Below are 19,438 nucleotides of genomic sequence, written 5' to 3' on the forward strand. Positions count from 1 at the left end.
AAATTTGCTAAACTATATGTACCTGAACTGAGTACAAGGTAAACTCTCAAACTTTGTTCCTTTTTTCTGACTATTGGGCTGGAGGCAAAAATAAAATATTCAGTTTTTCTCCAAAGTAGATTTGGGTCTACCAATCTGGTGAGAGCCCTGATCTTTATCAGAACCTGCTTCCTGGTCCCCTTGCTCACCCCAAACTCTCTTCCCTGGCTCTGAACTGTAGATAAATTCTCTCCTTTGCAACCGAGGACCGTTTCATGGGTGTCTGACCAGGGGAGGTGCACAGGGCCTCCTGCTTAGAAGGGCTTCTCCCTTGGGGTTTAACACTCTGCAATTGCTGCCTTGAAATTCTTTTTTTTTTTTTTTAAAGATTTTATTTATTTATTTGACAGAGAGACACAGTGAGAGCAGGAACACAAGCAGGGGGAGTGGGAGAGGGAGAGGGAGAAGCAGGCTCCCCGCTGAGCAGGGAGCCCGACGTGGGACTCGATCCCAGGACCCCGGGATCATGACCTGAGCCGAAGGCAGACGCTTAACGACTGAGCCACCCAGGCGCCCGCTGCCTTGAAATTCTTAATAATTTGATCTTTGAATTTGTATTTGAAGTCAAGTCCAATAGAACAATGAAGAATGTGGGGGTGGAGGGAGGAGAGGCAGTTTGCTCACGAGCAAGGGTCCAGCCTCCCTTGCCTGACCGCTCCCAGGCGTGGGTTCTCAGCCACCTACTTCCCCTCCCCCAGTACCCTGGGCACCCCCTGGCCTTGCCATTGCAACCCCCACCCAGTGACCACTGTTAACCCCACCAGGGATCTGGGTATAGACACAGGGATAGTAGGGTCACGTGCGCACAACCTGCAGAGTCTTAGGGCTGCGCGTGTGGCAGCCATCCCTGCTCTGGACTAGACCACGTATAGATGCATGGACACTGGGCAGATGAGCCTCTTGCTCAGCCCTGATCCACATACTTTATAGTGTTTCATGCAGAGGTTGCAACACCCTTAGCGGCTCCCTATCTACTGAAAGTTGGGGTGGTACGCCTGAGGGAAGGGGAGATGCCAGCCTCAACCTATTGCCCTGGCCAGAGATCTTTTGTCGGTCTGGTGGCTGCTGGGAGGGAGAAACCAGGAGCAGATGAGCCGCGTGCGCATGAGCACTGAGTAAGGGCAACAACCCTAAGGGCTCTCTACTCGTCCTACAAATGTTCCCGCGCTCCAGCGCATTAAATAGCAAGTTAAAAACAAAACAAAACAAAACAAAACAAAACACACCATGACAGGCTAAGAGAAAGGCAGACGCCAGGAAGAAAACACCTTATATTTTAATACCTCTAACATATTTTTTTTCCTGCTCTTTGAACAAGGAGTTTTGCATTTTCATTTTGTGCTGGGCCCTGAAAATTATGTAACAGGTCCGGTTTGCAAACATCCTTCTTGGCATGATGCTTGACCCTTGGGACGCAAAAGATACTGCCCTATCTTGTTCCCCAAGAGTCTTCCCTCTTGGGCTATAGGTGAGTCTTCAGTGATCATAGAGTAGCCTCCATGACCCCATTTTACCTCTGGACCTGATGGCTCTTAACTAACCCTAGGCATTGACCTCGTGCCCTGACTTGTTTTCTATAGCCTACCAGATTTGCCAGAAGTAAATTTCTTGGCCAGAAATCATAACTCAGAGGGAGGTGGCTTCTTCCCATATTATTCTAAGTTGGTCTCTTGGTTTGGTCATTGAAGGGGCCACCTAGGTCTTGCTTTGGTTGCCAACTATATTGTAGAACCTGATTTCAATATACCATCCCCTGTGTCTGCTAACGGACTTTTTAATCTCTTTATTTTCAAAGCTTCCTCTCTAACATCTGCTCCCTTTACTCCCTGTTTTTCTGAGAGAAGCCTCTAACGAGTAGCCTATTTGCGGAGCAGAGATAATTGATATCCTCCAGTGAATGATGTTCCTTCAACCCAAAGCCAAGCCTTCCTGCAGCTCCACCCACTTCTCTAGCTTCCTGCTATCACCTATTATGCTGGCTTCCCAGTGAGTGTCTTTCTCAGATTCTAGCACCATGAGACCTAATAATAAAGACACATCAATTTTTATTTTAAATTACAATTATAATTTTAACCAAAAGAAAGGCAATAATTTATCACAACTAAATAAAAAGTGAAATATAATTTCTTACACTGTTTTAAAAATTATATACAGGATATATACTGTGTGTATATATATGTATATATAACATTTCTTACACTATATATCTATTTAATCCTCACAATTCTTTGAAGTAAATAATGTATTATAGTAATATATAGCAAATATATACTATATATATATAGAGAGAGAGAGAGTAGATAAATGTATATTTACATTTGAAAAAAAAAATGAAGGCACAGAAAATGGTCACAGGGCTGATAAATCAATCTGTGGCATTTCAACCCAGACCTGGTAAGTGCCCTAACCAATACAGTCAGAGATAGAAGGGTACAGAGGGAATAACATAGTATGAACAGAGAAGTCCTGGGGAGAGAGGGACCCAAACAGGACACGGGATGACGGAGAGGCTTTAGGAAGAAGAGAGAGAGGGAGCGCTCCTGAATCCGAAGCTCTAGCAGTGGGGCCAACAATCCACGTTCTAATAGCCATGATTCTGATACATGCTCAAGTTTGAGAACCACTGGATTAGTTAATGCCTACGTGCTTAGCGGCACGTAGTACACACTAACTGTTTCATCAGTGTTAAATATTCCTACCAGCTATAGGACCACAGATCTTCGTGTGGGGGCTTGACCCTGCGCTGGCGCTGCCTTGGTCCTCTGGATCCCTTAAGGGTCTCCACCCCGCAATGTATGGTGTCTGTCTCCATGCATGTCTCATCAGACCTCCTACAACCTTCCCTGACCAGTTTGCCAGTGACGGCCTTTGGCTTGGGTCATGGCCCTGGGGTCCTGGGATCGAGTCCCACACTGGGCTCCCCCTGCTCGGCAGGGAGCCTGCTTCTCCCTCTCCCTCTGCCTGCCACTCCCCTTGCTTGGGCTCTCTTTATCTCCCTCTTTGTCAAATAAATAAATAAAATCTTTAAAAAATAAATAAATAAAACCTTAAAAAAATAACAAACCCTAACTCTACAATGGATCAACCATGGCGACTCTGGACAAATTCCCCAACTTCCCAATGTCTGTCTCTGCTCGTCTATAAAATGACGAAACCAATCACATGCTCCTCACCATGGCACCAGAGAGATATAAAAGTCAAGCGATAAAATGACTATAGAGTGCCCAGCAGAGTGCCCTGCATGTAGCGAGTGCTTGGTGAACGTTGACTTTAAGTCCTTAAGGTTACACATTATTAGCCCATTTATACACAGAGCAGCATATCTGTGTCAGATTATAAAGCAAATGCTGGTGACTTTGACTTCTCTGTTCCAGGGAAGGATCTGTGTGAGGAGGCACCTTCCTCCTATTACCTCATGGTGTTACTGCTGGTTTAAAATATTTGCTGTCATTTTTACTGTAAATTTGCAGAAATAGGAGGCTGAACTTTTGATCTTACATTAAAGTGAGCAGAATTTCATAGAAGAAGGGGGATGAGGCGGGGCTGTGAGAAAGGCTCTATAAAGGGGGCCAGGTGAGCTGAGTTGCATCTAGACATACTCGTGTTACCACATGGGACCTGGCCCCTGTAAATATGTCCATCTTTATAGTTTACATTTTCTTTCTGTTCTAGAGAGCTGGGGAGTGTTTATCTGCATTTGCTTAGTGAAGTCTCTTTGGATAGATTTGTACAGGGATAGGGATTTGCCTTCTCTTGGACAAGTATGGCTGGGAGGTCGGAGTGAGCCCACAGGTTAGAGAAAATGGTGACAGTTATGGTGATCTCCCAGACCCCCAACACGTCTCCTCCTCTGTGGCTGGAGGGAGAGAGAAGGATAAGCTAGCTGGGAAGACTGATTTAGTCACCTCTCAAGGTCTTCCCTCAAGGGACAAATCTACCTCAGTCCTTTACAACAAACACACACACACAAAACTAGGCAAAATACAATTTAAAGTTCTTCGATTCTCCCTCACGGTAGGACATAAGGTGTCATCCTCTTTGCCAGTGAAATCCTCAGGCAAGGCAGAGGCCATCTTGGAGGATGTTTGTCAGGAAGTTACCTGAGGAGTCAGGCTGATGAAGCTCCCAGGGTGCCAGGTGGCCACACATTATGCTTGTTAGTCACATTATTCATGATGAGACTCTAAGGATGTTAGATGCTTCGTGCTGATACAATCTTGAGTGATTCGGTGAGAACATTTTAAAAGGCACTGGAAAGCTTTTTAGACATAAATCCAGCCAGTTTGTTATAGCACCTAAACTGCTAAATTCTACCTTGATGATGCTAAAACAGGAGAGGTTTCAAAGGTTCCCAGATTCAAAACATCCAAGTGAACATTTAAGTGGTGGTAAAAGGGGAAAAACAACCAGGTAACATCCCGATGCTGACAGCTGGAAATTTTGGTGGTGTGGCTTCCCTGTCCCCGGGCACCCAGGGCACTATCTGTAGAAGGTAAGTGAGTCAGAGCCTGCCCAGCCAAATCCTGATCCATGACACCACCCCCCAACCTCACCCCGCTGCCCCTAGAAGGAAAAACTCAGAATTTCCCCGAGCAGCCAACCCTAACGACTCCTCATCCCACTCAGTCGCTTGACCTTTCAGTGCGTCTCCTTCTCTGAACATTTGTCCTATGGGGCTGGACCATGTAGATGGCGTACCATGTGATGCTGTGGCCATTCTTGACTTGCGTCCACATTCGTGGTGTTTTGCTTAAAGACACTTTCTCAGTTGGCATGGAGAACACGGGGAGTGGCTGAAGTTCCATGAGGACCAACCCAAATTTTCCTATTTCCCTCTCCCTCTTCCACCTAGAGGGATTTCTGCTTTTGCTCATTTTTACCAGTGACCTGTTTCATGGGAGCTGAATGACTGTGTCATATAATCAAGAGGCAGAACAGACAGACTCTATGCAGAAAAAAAAAAAAAAATGGCACAGAGAAACCCTGTGTAAGACCAAACTTCCTGAATGTAAGGGTACTCCCCTGCCCACTCTCCTCTCCCCCAGGGCTTGGCACACATTGTCAAACTGTTTGCTGACATCTCCATCTGATTCCCCTGATAGCTTACTTTGCCCCAGGTCCTTGGCTCCCTTAAACCAAGGTTTACATTTACCAAGAGATGGGTTATAAAACGATGAACTCTTCTTTTTTGTTTTGGGCATTTGCTTGGCATGAGATCACCCCAAACCTTGTTTTTCTACAAACACCTAGTGGAATTACTAATTAATTATCCTACTGAGGCAAGAACAATATAAGGAAGATGTACCTAGATCCAGCAGATAATCAAATAGTCGAATTTAATTTAATTTAATTCTGCCTAGAATTCTTTTCATACAGCAATTAACAGTCTAATTCTGGTTTTAGAGCAAGCCATAAAACAAGGCATTTAAACTATTTTTTTTTTAACTAAGATATTACACAACATTTGCGTGGCATGATGTGAGAAGCAAAATGTTGATCAAACTTTGGGCAGACAAAGGCTCATAATTTTCAGCAAAATCAAATATTATAGCATTGGTTTGCCATGGAAGAGCTGTAGCCATCACTCGGATGGAGAGCCAGTAGTCCCTGTCCTGGAAAATGCTAATTGATGACCCCAAGCCCCACTCTTATAAAATGGCAGCTAATTGTCAGGTGCCCTGTTTGTGGTTCCCAGACTGCTTCACTTGCTTAAAGGTGAGTCACCCAGCCAGAGTAATTGAGTGGGGGGCATAGCCAAGCCAATGAAAGCCTCACACTGAAGAGACTGCCACCACCCAGGCCCAGGCCCAGCCCAGCCCCGCCCCAGCCCTGCCTCAGGCCAGGCTTGGGCCCTGCCCCACCTAATCAAGCCACTGATTGTTTCCAGGGAGGGACCTACAGAGCACTCTGCCAGGGAGTCCCTGTTAGAACCAGTCACTCCCTGGAACTAAGCGGGCCACCGCGGCTGGGGCTTGTCCCTTGAGGCTCTAAGGGTACAATTAATTGCAGCAGCTGCAGCTTAATGTGTCCCTAAGCAGTTTGTTGATCTTGATGGTAATGACAACAAGGAAAAAAAAATATCAATATATCTAAAAGGTCAAGGATGTGGGGTGCCTGGGTGGCTCAGTCGTTAAGCGTCTGCCTTCGGCTCAGGTCATGATCCCAGGGTCCTGGGATCGAGTCCCGCATCGGGCTCCCTGCTCGGCGGGAAGCCTGCTTCTCCCTCTCCCTCTCCTCCTGCTTGTGTTCCCTCTCTCGCTGTGTCTCTGTCAAATAAATAAAGTCTTTAAAAAAAAACAAAAAACAAAAAACGTCAAGTATGTTTCCCCCCGAGGTTCTACTGGGTGTGGTTTCTACCTAATCAATTTGGGTTCCCATGAAAACCGTGCTGGTTAATTTTTAAACATTAACAACGACAGTCGATGGGTACAAGATTGTTTCTCAGGAATTACTGTGTTTCTGGGCATTTATTTACTTAACCTTTTTATAATTAAGCTTATAATTTCTATAACTCATTGTGTTAAATACAAGTTACCTGCTTTGAATTTAATATAGTCGTACATGAGAGGGTTTCTAAGAGGTGTGTGTCTTTCTGAGATGTCATTTAATTGAACAGTTTAGTGTGTTTTTGAAGGTGTGTCCATTTACTGTAAAGTTTTAAGATGCGTACAAGTAGTTGATCCATATGTCAAAAGTCTGAGAAACAGAAAAATTTCTCCTGAAGCATCAGAGGAGAGATCGAATACATTTTGATTGCAATGCAAGTCTGCAAAATGGAGGGCAGAGAACTTTGAAGAAAGGATGGAATAACTGGAAACAACAAGAACAAACGTGCGAGGATTCTGAAGAACTTGACACATGAAATACTACTAATGCCCAAGCTGTAGTCAGTGAGGACAAACAGCTTAAGAAAGATCTCTTCTAAACGGAAACAAAATATTGGAGAGAAACAGTAAACATACCAAGTAAAAACATTAAGTTTTAACATGGTAGAAAGGTTTCACTCCATCCATTGTATGTTGGAGACTAGCCAGTTGCCCACTAAACCCATCCTCTTCTTCCTGGACACATAGCTAGACTAGTATTTCCCAGACTTCCTTACAGTTAGCTGTGGCCATGTGACTGAGTTCTGGTCCGTGGAATATGAGTCCAAAGCGATGTTCACCCCGCCAAGGCTTGGCCCAACCCATGAAATCCTCCATGCTCTTTCTCTCTTCCCTCATCTGCTAGACAAATGCTGAGGATCCAGTGGGGTCTTTGGGGCTCAAGGGCATGGTGGAGCTGCTGGATGAAAGGAAACAATCCCGGCCAACACAAGTTGGATGACCACGTACACAAGAAATAAACCTCCGTAGATTAAGCCACCGAGCTACGGGGCTTAGCCCTGCTAACAGTCGAGAGTCATCTCTTTGGATCGCTGAGTTAAAGATCCATTCAAAGCCGAGTCGGTAGGCTTCGTATACTAGGGCATATTTCTGTTACCATCACAGGGACAAGATTACTTCATCTCTTAGGTTTAGTTAGGGACAATTTTAGGTTATTGTTGCAAAGCTTTGGTTATTGGACCCTTCAACATCTTAGACTGTGAAGAACAAGATTCTCCATGGTGTTGAGGATAAATAACAAACTAATAAACAAAACAAACAAATTGAATGAATGAGTGAGTGTGTAGCTATTTTATTAATAACAGTTACGTATACCAGTTACAGTTACAGTTTTTAAAAAAATCACGAGGGAACTTTTCGTCTAATTACGTGGAAGATGGAAACACTAAACCTGATTGTAGCCCGTCTTCCCTCAAACCTCTATCCTGTCTCCTGTGGGAATTCTCTCCAACCCCATGACTTAAAACAATTATAATCTCTGTATTGATAATGCTCAGATCTATCTGCCTCTCCAGCCCAGATTCTTCTCCTCAAGATTTGAACCATATATATGGTTCCTGGATGTTTTCACTTGTGTGCCCAACATAACAGGCATTCAAATGAATGAATCACTGAGCTGCAAAGGACCAATAAAAATTACCTTTACTGGAGGCTATTGGTTATCTTCTCAGCATTAATTCCCTGCCACCCCCTTTTCCTTCTAAAGAGAACCTAGATTTGGTTCATGTGTCTACACTTTCCCACACAGTAATGTCCCCGGGGGAAACTGAGTCCACTCTCAACTCCAGAGGTGGTCTAATCAGTTCAGGAATGGGCATGTGCCAATGAGATGTGAAGAGTTGTCTGCTGGAAAGCTTCTGGAAAAAGTTTCCTTACTCCTTAGAGAGAACAACAAGAGAAGAAAAGAAAGAAAAAAAAGTCACAGGGAAAAGCAGATACAGTGTAGAGCCCTGAGATCAAGCACATATATTCTTGGACCACACTAATTGGATTTGAATCTAACCACTTACTAATTATGTTATATTCAACAAATTACAGAGCCTTTCAGTGCCTCTGTTTTCTCATCTGCAAAAGCAGTTATGAGAAGAAAAAATGAGATAATGTATGTAAATGTTGGCACATAGTAAGCACTGTATTACTGTTTTTTATTATTATTTTGTTCTGGATATTGTTTGCTTGAAATTGCTGGCACCATCTCGCCATGCGCCTAAGGATTCAACTAACTCCAGGAATGCAAAGAGAATTTCAAGTAAATTTTTTCAAAATTCATGAAGCAAAGAAATGGAAAGAACCTGGATCCTCAGCCACATGGTTAAACTTTGTAACTAATCAACCCTTTACTCTGCTAACATCCTGTTATATGGAATAATAAACTCCCTTACCGTTCAAGCCTTATTATTCAGATTAGGTTTTCTTATTTGCATCCGAAGGCATCCAACTTGACACATCAACTAGTACAGGGTTTTCAGAACTTTTCAAAATCATGGAATCCTTTTTTTTTTTAATTTAATAACGTGAGTAATAAAATGGTCTTGCCTTATTAAAAAAATGCAAGCATTTCAGATAAAGTTTAAAGTCCTTTCTAACTCAGCACCTTTTGACTCCAACCCACCTTCTCCCCCACTCCCCATGGGTAACCACAATCATACTTTGGGCATGTGTTGTTTCCTAATTTTTAAAATTTATTCATATGAAGACTTCTGTATCCAAAGAAAATACATACTACTTACTGTACATGTGTTAACATAAATGATTATATATTGTACACACCTTTCTGCAAGTTGTTTTTTTAGTCAATGGTATATTTTATTTTATTTTATTTTATTTTTAAATATTTTATTTATTTATTTGAGAGAGACAGAGATAGTGAGAGAGAGCTCGAGCAGGAAGGAGGGGGGAGAAGCAGACACCCCGTGGAGCAGGGAGCCCTGATGCGGGGCTCTATCCTGGGTTTAGGACCTGAGCCGAAGACAGACGCTTAACCATCTGAGCCACCCAGGCGCCCCAGTCAATGGTATATTTTAAAGAGCTAACTATGTTAGTTTATAGTTTGACCTCATTCTTTGTAACTGTTACAAAGTATTTCAAAGTGTTAATATTAGCCAATCACCAGTTGATGGGCTTCTAGGTTCTTTTCAACTTTGTTTTACTTTATGTTTGTAACCATAGACAATGCTACAGTGTATGTCTGTTTATCCAAGTTACATCCTCAGGTGCACAAAAACTCATAAAGCCATATAGTTTTTAGTGATGTGTTACTTTTGTCAATACGGAATATCCTCTTTAATCCTTGAATTCTATTTTGTCTGATATTAATAATGCTAGACTCTTTTTGTTAACATTTGCTTAGTAAGTTTTTTCCATCCCCATATTTCAACTTTTCTGTGCCATCTTGCTTTGTATTTCTTATAAAAAAACATAGTTGGATTTAAAAAGATCCAATCTGACTATGCCTGATTTTCAACGAAGTTGTGTATTTTTTTTTCCAATACATTTTCTACCAACGAACGTATGGCCTTGGTATGAGAGGGATAAATACAGCAGGTGCTCAGGTAACCTGGAAACTAGAAGTTGTATCAACCATGAAATCTGTATGTATTTAAATTTTTAATGTAGACTTTATCAAGTATTAAAAGTTATAACACAATGTGTGTGTATTAAAATGGTGCTAGAAAATATTTTATCCTTTTGTGTAAGAAGAGTTCCAAAGCAAATGGATTATTCATGAGGCTACCCAGATAGCAATATTGAGATGACAGCCTTGGTGGTTGTACTAAGATTTTTTCTTTTTTTGCAAAGATTTTATGTAAGAGTTAATAAAGTCAACCCTGAGTGTCATTGACTGTTAGTGAAGCGAAATCATTCATGAAGTAAAACTGTTAATTTACCAAAAGGTGAAAAATTTCAGCCATCGCTTTCCTTATACTTTGGTACACTTCGTCCACACACGTGCGACTAAAGAGTGAATATAAAAGTGCTATTTGACAATACACAAAAGAACAGAACCCGAGTTCAGGAATAACAACAGCTCACAAATCTGAACCATGAAGGGATTTCAGCAATTTCACAAAACTCTCAAGGCCTCACTTTGATTTGAAAAAAATTTCCAGGTACCCACAGCTTTTATAGAACAGTGAGGGAATTCTTGATCGGTTTTAATTATTTTCAAACTAGCTTTAGCAGGACTCTTGTGTCTCACTCAGTGACTCTGGGGGCCACCTGGGGAGATAAGGGATGGGAGAAGAGTAAGTGTGGCTTTGGCATGCTCTCACTTCAACACAAGCAACACCACTCTTCATCTGTTTTATATAAGGATTTATTTGGAAAAATGATCCTGTTGTGGAAAAAAGAGACGATCTGGTCTAACATTCCCATTTTCAGGAAAACGCATCCTAAGTCCTTTGCAGGCTTATAAAATGGGTTCTCTTTCAAACAGCGTCAGAAAAGGGGCCCAGAGGTGCCCATTTCTTGGTGGGAGATTCCTTAGTGTTTCCGGCCCAGTCCCTTTTGCTCACCTTTCAATGGTCGTGCGTCTTTTTCATAACAACCCTCATGTATCTGCAGGTTCAGCTACTCCTCTGCCTTCTCTGCTTCAGGCCAAACTGATCCTACTTCTTTTCACTCCTTTCTACAGGTCTCATTTCCCAACTTGGCAATCATCTCTGTAGGATCCTCTTCTCTCTGAAATATCTCCAAATTCCTCATCTCCTTCTCCAACTATCGAAGCAACAATGACACACCCTGAAGCTGAGCACAGTGAAAAGGAAAAGCCATCCTGCTGCTGCTTAGTTTCTTTGGGCATTAATTTGGTTCTCCTTTCACCTTTCAAGATCACCTTAGAGGTGGTTATGGAGTAAAGATGGCAGCAAATTCTTTGCCGCTGTTCCCATGGAGGTGTGATTAATGTCCCCTCACCTTAGATCTGGGTGGGCCTGTGACCAGCCAAAGGCCAGCACAGAATGGCAGAAGTAATGCTATGCCAATTTGGGCCAAGCCTTCAACAGGACTGGCAAATTCTCTCCTGACTTCTTAGTTCACTTGCTCGGGCAGAAGCTGGCCACCACAGAGAAAAAATAAATCAGGCTTCCCTGAGATCACCATGTTGTAAGGAAGCCCAAGCTGTCATGCAGCAAGGTGACATGGACAGTGATGCTCTATCACCCCCAGCTCGATAGCTATGCCAATCCAGAGCATCTCGAGAGATAACAGTGAATTGTTGTGTTATGCCATTAAATTTTTGGGTGACTTCTTATACAACAAGATGAGCCGAACGATGAGGGTTTTTTGTTTTTTTTCACCTTTGTGATTTGCTCCCCTCCCCCTCCCCCACATCTTCCTGGATGTTGGTGCTAACTAAGGACCCCACAACCCAAGGCGATCATCTGAAGGGTTCTGTGACATGAGTTAGTCCTACCTTATCTATCAACAAGAGGTGATGATTTCCTCTGCTTGCCCTCCAGTTTTCTAGCTTTATGTCTTTTAAAAAATCTTTTTTTCAAGATTACCTCAACAGGTAATCCCCATCGGCGAGAAATCCCCCTGTGAGTATATATTCTGCAGCCATGTTCCCTTAAAACAGAGTTCCTGTTGTTCAGTTCATAGCTTATCTTCCAAAGCTGTTCAAGGTCTGTGATGTTGTAGATGATGTTACAAGATCTAGCACATTCCAAAGTAAAACAATAGGTTGGTGTTACTCTTGGTACTAATAATTAGGTTGTTTAATTCTATGAGGTAAATCTCTAAGTTAGGGGCTTTCCTGGGTCACAGAGGAAATCACAGCCGGGAAATAATGTTGCCAGTTTAAAACCCAGATGTTTTCATTAATTCTCATAGGTTAAAGATACCACCAATAAGAGCAGGGAATTTGGGAGCCTTCTCTAAACTGAGCTCATTTAAACTATATACTTGCATAGAATCATTCGTTTTTGCAAAGAGCTATAATCATCTTTCCAATCCTATATGACCTGGACCCAGGGACACAGTGGCAATGAAGTCATTGTTCCCCATTTGGCAGTGGCATTTTGTTGTTATAACCCAAGAAGAGCAAATCAGATAAAACAAATTTACATTTTCAAAATTCCCTTCAAAATACATTATCTGAGAGTCCAGGGTGGGAATAACATATAGAAATGACAATAAATTTTCAAAAATCAAATACTTAACTCCTTCCCCACCCCTAGTCTGAGGACCAGACTAATTTGGGGGATCGGTTGCTCTGATGGAGTAAAACATAAGACCCACAGGTTAACTGATATTTTGTCACCTCACAGAGAAATCTGTCTGTATCTGCCAGCCTGGATAAGATATATAACTGAAAAAGAAAAAAAAATGGCGCATAGCATTACCATTTGGTTATAGTTGGCAGCATCGAAAGGTCTATTGTAAGTACTTGTTACAATTTATCATTTGCCTTGTAATTTACTTTTTAACTTATTTTTATGTTTGTTATTCAGTCAAATATTTCCATCTTTTCCTCTAGGGCTTCCAGCTTTGATACCACTTAAATAGTCACTCGCTAAGCAGAGAGTAACCCCTCTGTCTTTGGACTGCTATAATAGAATACCATGAACTGAGTGGCTTATAAGCAGCAGAAATTTATTTCTCATGGTCCTGGATGCTAGCAAGTCCAGGATCAAGGTGCTGGTAGATTTGGTGTCTGGTGAGGACCCGTTTCCTGGTTCACTGATAATGCCTTTTCACTGTGTTTGCACACAGTGGAAGGGGTGAGGGAGCTCTCTTGGGTTTCTTTCTTTCTTTCTTTCTTTCTTTCTTTCTTTCTTTCTTTCTTTCTTTCTTTCTATTTTTTTCTTTCTTTCTTATTTCTTTCTTTGTAGGCTCCATGCCGAGCATGGAGCCCAATGTGGGCTTGAACTCACAACCCTGAGATCAAGATCTGAGCTGAGATCAAGAGTAGGATCCTCAACCGACTGAGGCACCCAGGCGTCCCGGTTTTTTTTTTATAACAGTACTAATCCCATTCATGAGAGCTCCACCCTTGTGACTTAATCATCTCCCAAAGACCCCCACCTCCAAATAATACCACCTTGGGTTTGGGATTTCAACATATGAATCTGAGGGGGACACAAACATTCATCCTACAACTCCCTCCATATAAAATGCCTATGGCTACAATCCCTCTTCTTGAGGAAAGTCCATCTCTAGAGAGAGTGAATGAAGCCCAGGCTTCTGAGCTGGTATTATCTCAGGCAGCAATCCCCCATGAAGGCTACATTCAGACCTTGTTTATGTTACTAGCCAGGATAGGTGTCCATTCTCTAATATGATTGCCTTTGGCAGACATGCCTTCTCCTTGATCACAGGCCCTCCCCAGCTCCAGTGAAGCTAGTATCTTTATTCAGTTCTGTGGTGTTGGAATACCTTTCGTTGTTGAAGATGTGAGTGAAGTGTATATGTGCATTGTCGAATTCGCTTTGGTGCCTTTCTTGTAGATAGAATAGTCTTGCACAACCTCTCCCAAGCGTCTGTATTAATGTCACATATTAAAAAGTAGAAGCTATGCCAGGCAGGGGCACAAGAGTTCCTATGCAGAACTCTGTATGTCATTAGAGTTTTTGTATAGTTGAGAGGAGTTTACAATCTTGGGCTTACAGAATACCAAACTGAAATCTTTGCTAGTGTGCAATGGACAAAAGTTTTCACATCCTACTATTATCCATGGCATGCAGTGGTCTTGTGCAAATATAATCTGCTGCTTGGCATATCTTTTGTTTTCTGCAGATCATCTCATTTTGACTTTTATGAAAATTACAATACATGTAATTAATACAAACTTCTTTAATGTAGGAACTTGTTACTTCCACAGTCAATTTTGGGGACACCAGAATAAAAGATTTCAATGCTGAAAAAAATTTTTTTACTTAGAAGGAAATATTAGTCAATTCCTTTAACTAAGAATACATTAATACATTATAAAAGAAGTATTTTAAAAAAGTACTTGGAAAAACTGGAACCTTGCTCTCAACGTGCTCCACACTGCTCTGGGGAGATGTGGGGGGCGGCACCGAGGACAGAATTCCCACCAAACACATGGGATCAAGTCACAGTTTTCAAGAGAAGAAACAGTAAAGCCTTTTTAAGTTTCTATTTCAGCATTTTCCTTTTATGACAATTTTGGATTCTACATACCCAGAGTTTTATGCTTCTTCCCAATAAAGTAGTTTTTTGGACTGTCATCCCTCAAAAACAAAACAAAATCCCTGTTATATCTCAGCACATCATAAGTCACTTAACTTCATAAGGTACTTCATGAGGAAGTGCCCAGAGGGGGCTGCAGGTAGCCCAGGCATCCTTTGGCTTCCGCCAAGTGAGCATCCTAACTTGGATGCATCTGCTTGGAAGATCCAGTACAGAACTTATCTGCTGTAGTAATCACATTTAATTCTCTTAATAACTTTTGAGGTATTGATATCATCATTTTTAGGTGATGGTGTATAGAAGTGTGAAATGATTATACGTTAGTGCAAATATGTATGTTATTAGGACACAACTTGAAAATCTGGATGATATCATAAGATTGCAGTAAGTATTTCAATCAACTCAACTCGGTAAGACCAAGGGACCCTGCTCCCCAGTAATGCAGAGTTAAACACCCACCCAACCCTAAACAAGGTCACGGCCAACAGCAGCATAAACATCGGGCAGATCTTGTACCAAAAGCAACATTGTGAGAACAAGTATTCAGAGTTCCTAAGGATTTTTTGAATGTTTTCAAACCCAAACTCTTGTAGAACGAAATATGGATTTTATTTCTAGGTGACAGATCACCTTCCTTAACTAAAAATCTTTATAAAGAATTTGCTACCAAGTCTCCCACAATTTGGCTTCTTAGTAAGAGTGAGAAATAACCAGTCTTCTCCTCCCAGAGATCTACTGGAAACCCCATTGATTGGCCAGCCCGATGACTTCGTGAAATCAAGAATCCATTTAATTTGCCAGTCTTGATTTCATAACTAGTTTGAAAACTGGAAGACATGGGGAAGAAACATAGCCCGGAGGAGGTTCCAGGAAGCTACTACATATGGTAGGAATTGGTTATACCCTAAGGAGAACATGTAGCCAAAAACTGTTGGCTCTCAGCAAAGCAGAACCAGGGAGTTTCACATACAGTCTGAATTTGACAGAAAATCTTTCTATCCAGAAGAGGGCTGCTGGGACCTCTCACAACTTCTACAGTAAAATCGAGCCTGACTGGAGTCCCTGCCCATTCACGTGAGTCAGAAAGTTGGCATTATGGGAAGAATTCTGCCAAGTCAAATTCTTTTTTTTTTTTTTTTTAGTGTGTTCCCTTTTTCATTATGAAAATGATCCACGTTAATATATAAGAACATTTAGAGAACAACAGCAGAGAGAAGAATGAAAGAAATCACCCACATTCCACTTCTCAGGTAACTACCAAGTAGAAAAACATTCCTGTGTATTTCCTTACAGTCTTTTCTTCTACATACTCGGTTTGTTTGGTGTTCGTTTTGTTTGTTTTATACACTGCTGTGGTTGGTCAAACTCTTCACCGTGCCTGCTTCTTTCTTTCTTTCTTCTCCCCCTTCAGACCGTGTGTCCAGTATCTCCCCCTGAGCGGGACTGCAAGCTTCCCACACGTTGTTGTTTTTAATGTCCGCATGAATTCTGCATCCCGGACTCGCTCCTCCTCCAACCCCCATCCCCTCTGGCTCCTCCCAGAGTCAGCTGGTCTGTGCTGAGAAAAGGCAAAGCTCATTTTATCATAAAACAGCCTTGGACGGTAAAGCAAATCTGCTGTCCCCAAAACTCATAATGCATTTCATTACCTTTGGATTATCAGTGTGGAATTATTCACATCACCGCCCTTAATTATCCACCTCACTGCCTTCTTCATTAGCATGGAGGGCGGAACCAAGGCTGGACTGCATTCTCTTCAGAGCCCCAGTCAGTTCTCATTAGCCAGTTGTCTAGAAAATGGCCTGGGCTCCCGGGGGCCACTGCCCATTCCTGTTCCTGCCCCAAAGCCTGTCATTTTTCGTCCCTCTCCAGGTCAGCAGGAAGGCGCTGGGTGAAGGGGTGGGAGCCGGGAGCAGTGGGGGACAGTCAGGCCTAAATCCCAGAGCCCATCCTCCCTCCTGATCCAGCTTCCCCTCCACAGAAGAAAACATTTGGGTTGTTGGGGCTTGTGTGCAAGACAATAGCAACCTACAATCCTAGAACACTTGTGACTTCTCCACCTCCCTGGCCCTCCCGCCACTCAGGATCGCCCCTAACAAAAGGCCCCAGCTTGACCCCCAAGGCAGGCCAGAGCTGATTCAAAGCAGGATTTGAATCAGTTTAAGCTGAGCAAACCAGCGACCACAAACGTGCCACACTCAATTTACTAAACTCTAAGTCAGGCAGGAATACTCTCTTTAGTCTTCTTTTTCTTTCTTATCTTTTTTTTTTTTTTTGATAGGAGCCAGGTAAATTAGTATAATCCCAAATGTATATACAGTATTTTTAAAGGCTTGAAGCAGGACATAAACCCAACCTCCAGAGGAAAATAAGACCATAACAATACTCCACCATTATTTAGCATGAGCTCCTGTCCAAAGCTCTTTGGTAAGGACATACCTTTGCAAACCCCTTAAAAGGAACTCCTGGAAGATAGGCATTTTTCTTTTCTTAAATGCTAGCCTGTGAACATGATTGCTAAGTGCTGCTTTTTAAAAGGCTGGCGATATACATAACTGATTGGTTTGCTTCCCATCCAGTGCTCAGAAATATGGATGGCAAGTCCGCTGTCCCAGGGCTGGGGCTAGTCACTCACCAGCTGGGACAGTCAGAGGTTGTTTCCTCCCGGGTCCCAAGGCAAACAGAGGCTCCTTGTCTGGAAGGAGCCAGCCAGGAAGTGCCGGCTACTCTAGTGTAAACGTGGACGGTCACTGAAGAAGTCAGGCTGTCTAGAACAGGAGCTCTGATCAGACAGGATGGAGCAATTAGGGCTGGGAGCTGCGACGATGACAAATAGGAAATTGTAGGTAATATCTGAGCTGTAGGCTGCTTCTGGGGATATTCTTTGCCTAAAGCTTCAGCAAGATTGTTTTGGGGCACTGAAAGAAGTGACTGATTCCTATGACAATGTCTGATCTTCAGGAACAATTCTCTTAAGTTTTCTGAGTCACCCCCTACTAATAGGGACTGTTGAAAAACTGTCATTTCATAGAGGATGCTTCCATCAATCCCTCGGGTAAATACGTTTTTTCAATAGTCTCACTTATGTATTTATGAGCTTGCTTTTTTTTTTTTAATTAAGACCTTTGTTTAGAGCAGTTTGAGGTTCACTGCAAAATTGAAGGGAAGAGATTTCCCATACAGCTCCTGCCTCCACACAAGGTTCATCTCCCTATTACCAACAGCCCGCACCAACAGAACCCCCACTTTGTTACAGTTGATGAACCTACACCTGAGACATCGTATGTCAACACTCAAAGTTCATCGTTAGTGTTAGGATTCACTCCCGGTGTTGTCATCCTGTGGGTTTAGACAAATGTAAAATGACACATATCCATCACTCTGGTATCACACAGAGTATTTTCACTGCCCTAAAGATCCCCTGTACTCCATCCATTCATTCCCTCTCCTACCACCCCTGACAACCACAGATCTTTTTACTCTCTCCACAGTTTTCCCTTTCCCAGAGTGTCATATAGGTGAAATTATACAGCATGTAGCCTTTTCAGATCGGCTTTTTCACAAAGGAATATGCATTCACGGTTCCTCCTTTGTCTTTTCGTGGCTAGATAGCTCATTTCTTTTTAGGGCTGAATAATATTCCATTTCCAAATATATCACAGATTATTTATCCACTCACCTACTGAAGGACATCTTGGTTGCTTCCAAGTTTGGCCAATCATGAATAATGCTTCTATAAATATTCATGTGCAGGTTTTTGTATGGACATAAGTTTTCAACTCTTTTGGGTAAATACCAAGGAATGCGATTGCTGGATCACATGGTAAGAGTATGTTTAATTTTATAAGAAACTTATTCTTGTTTTAGCAAATATTTATTAAGTACACACTATGTGCTAGGCATCATGTTAAGTTGGAAATACCTTGGAGAGCACAGTGAACCTTCCATTATAAGGAAATAAAGTAGCCTTGAAGAAAACTATAAAACTAATTTCTGCAAAACAAGTCAAATTTTCCAATTTATGATTCCAGGGACATGTGCTTATAAAACAGTGTTTTGACCTCAAGAAAAAATATGTGGTTCCAGGCTGAAATGTCCTGTATCCCTGAGAAGTGCTGTCCTCTGTCAGCCAGCAAGAGATAATGCTCAGCCTCCAAGAGGACAAAGTTTGAAGCATCCTTAACATCCTAGTGCCCAGCCACCCACCCACCCCACCCACGCCCACAACCTGGAGGGTCCTGAACCCTTAAACCCACTGCTTTCCCTACAGTGATTACCTACAGCTGTTGCTGGTTGAATACGGAATAAAAGAGCGGATCTGTCAAACTGGGAGGATTGGTTATGATGCTTCCAGTTCTCCAGCCCATGGGGTCACACTCCAGCCCAGGTCTCCTGCCAGGGGTATCCTGATGGCCTTCTGGGACCGGCAGATTATCAGGAGACCAGCTGCAGAGAAGCTCTAACACAAATCACTTCGAGGACCTCAGGAATTCCAAAGTCCGGACTCCTTCCACAGGGAATGAATCAGACTCATCCTTCCATTCAAATCCTTAAAAGGTGCGCCTTTGTACAGGGCAGAGCTTTCTCTGCCAAGTAAAATGGGAAACCTATAGACAGGTTTCTGTTCTTTTAACCTGGACTGGTAAGAAACAACTCGTTACACAAATAAGGGATATTGATTTGTTCTATAATGTCACCTGATAGAGCCCCCTTTGGATAAGCAAAATTTTGTGTCCTCAATATGTTGTAAAAATAGCATTTAAAAAAAAAGTTCCCTGTACTTCTTCCACTGACGTCCCATCAGCCCTGGAAGCATAGCATGACTGGCTGACCATAAGTACAGATAGCAACTAGAATGT

This window comes from Zalophus californianus, chromosome 2, assembly GCF_009762305.2.
Source record: "Zalophus californianus isolate mZalCal1 chromosome 2, mZalCal1.pri.v2, whole genome shotgun sequence".
In the NCBI taxonomy this organism is placed as follows: Eukaryota; Metazoa; Chordata; class Mammalia; order Carnivora; family Otariidae; genus Zalophus; species Zalophus californianus.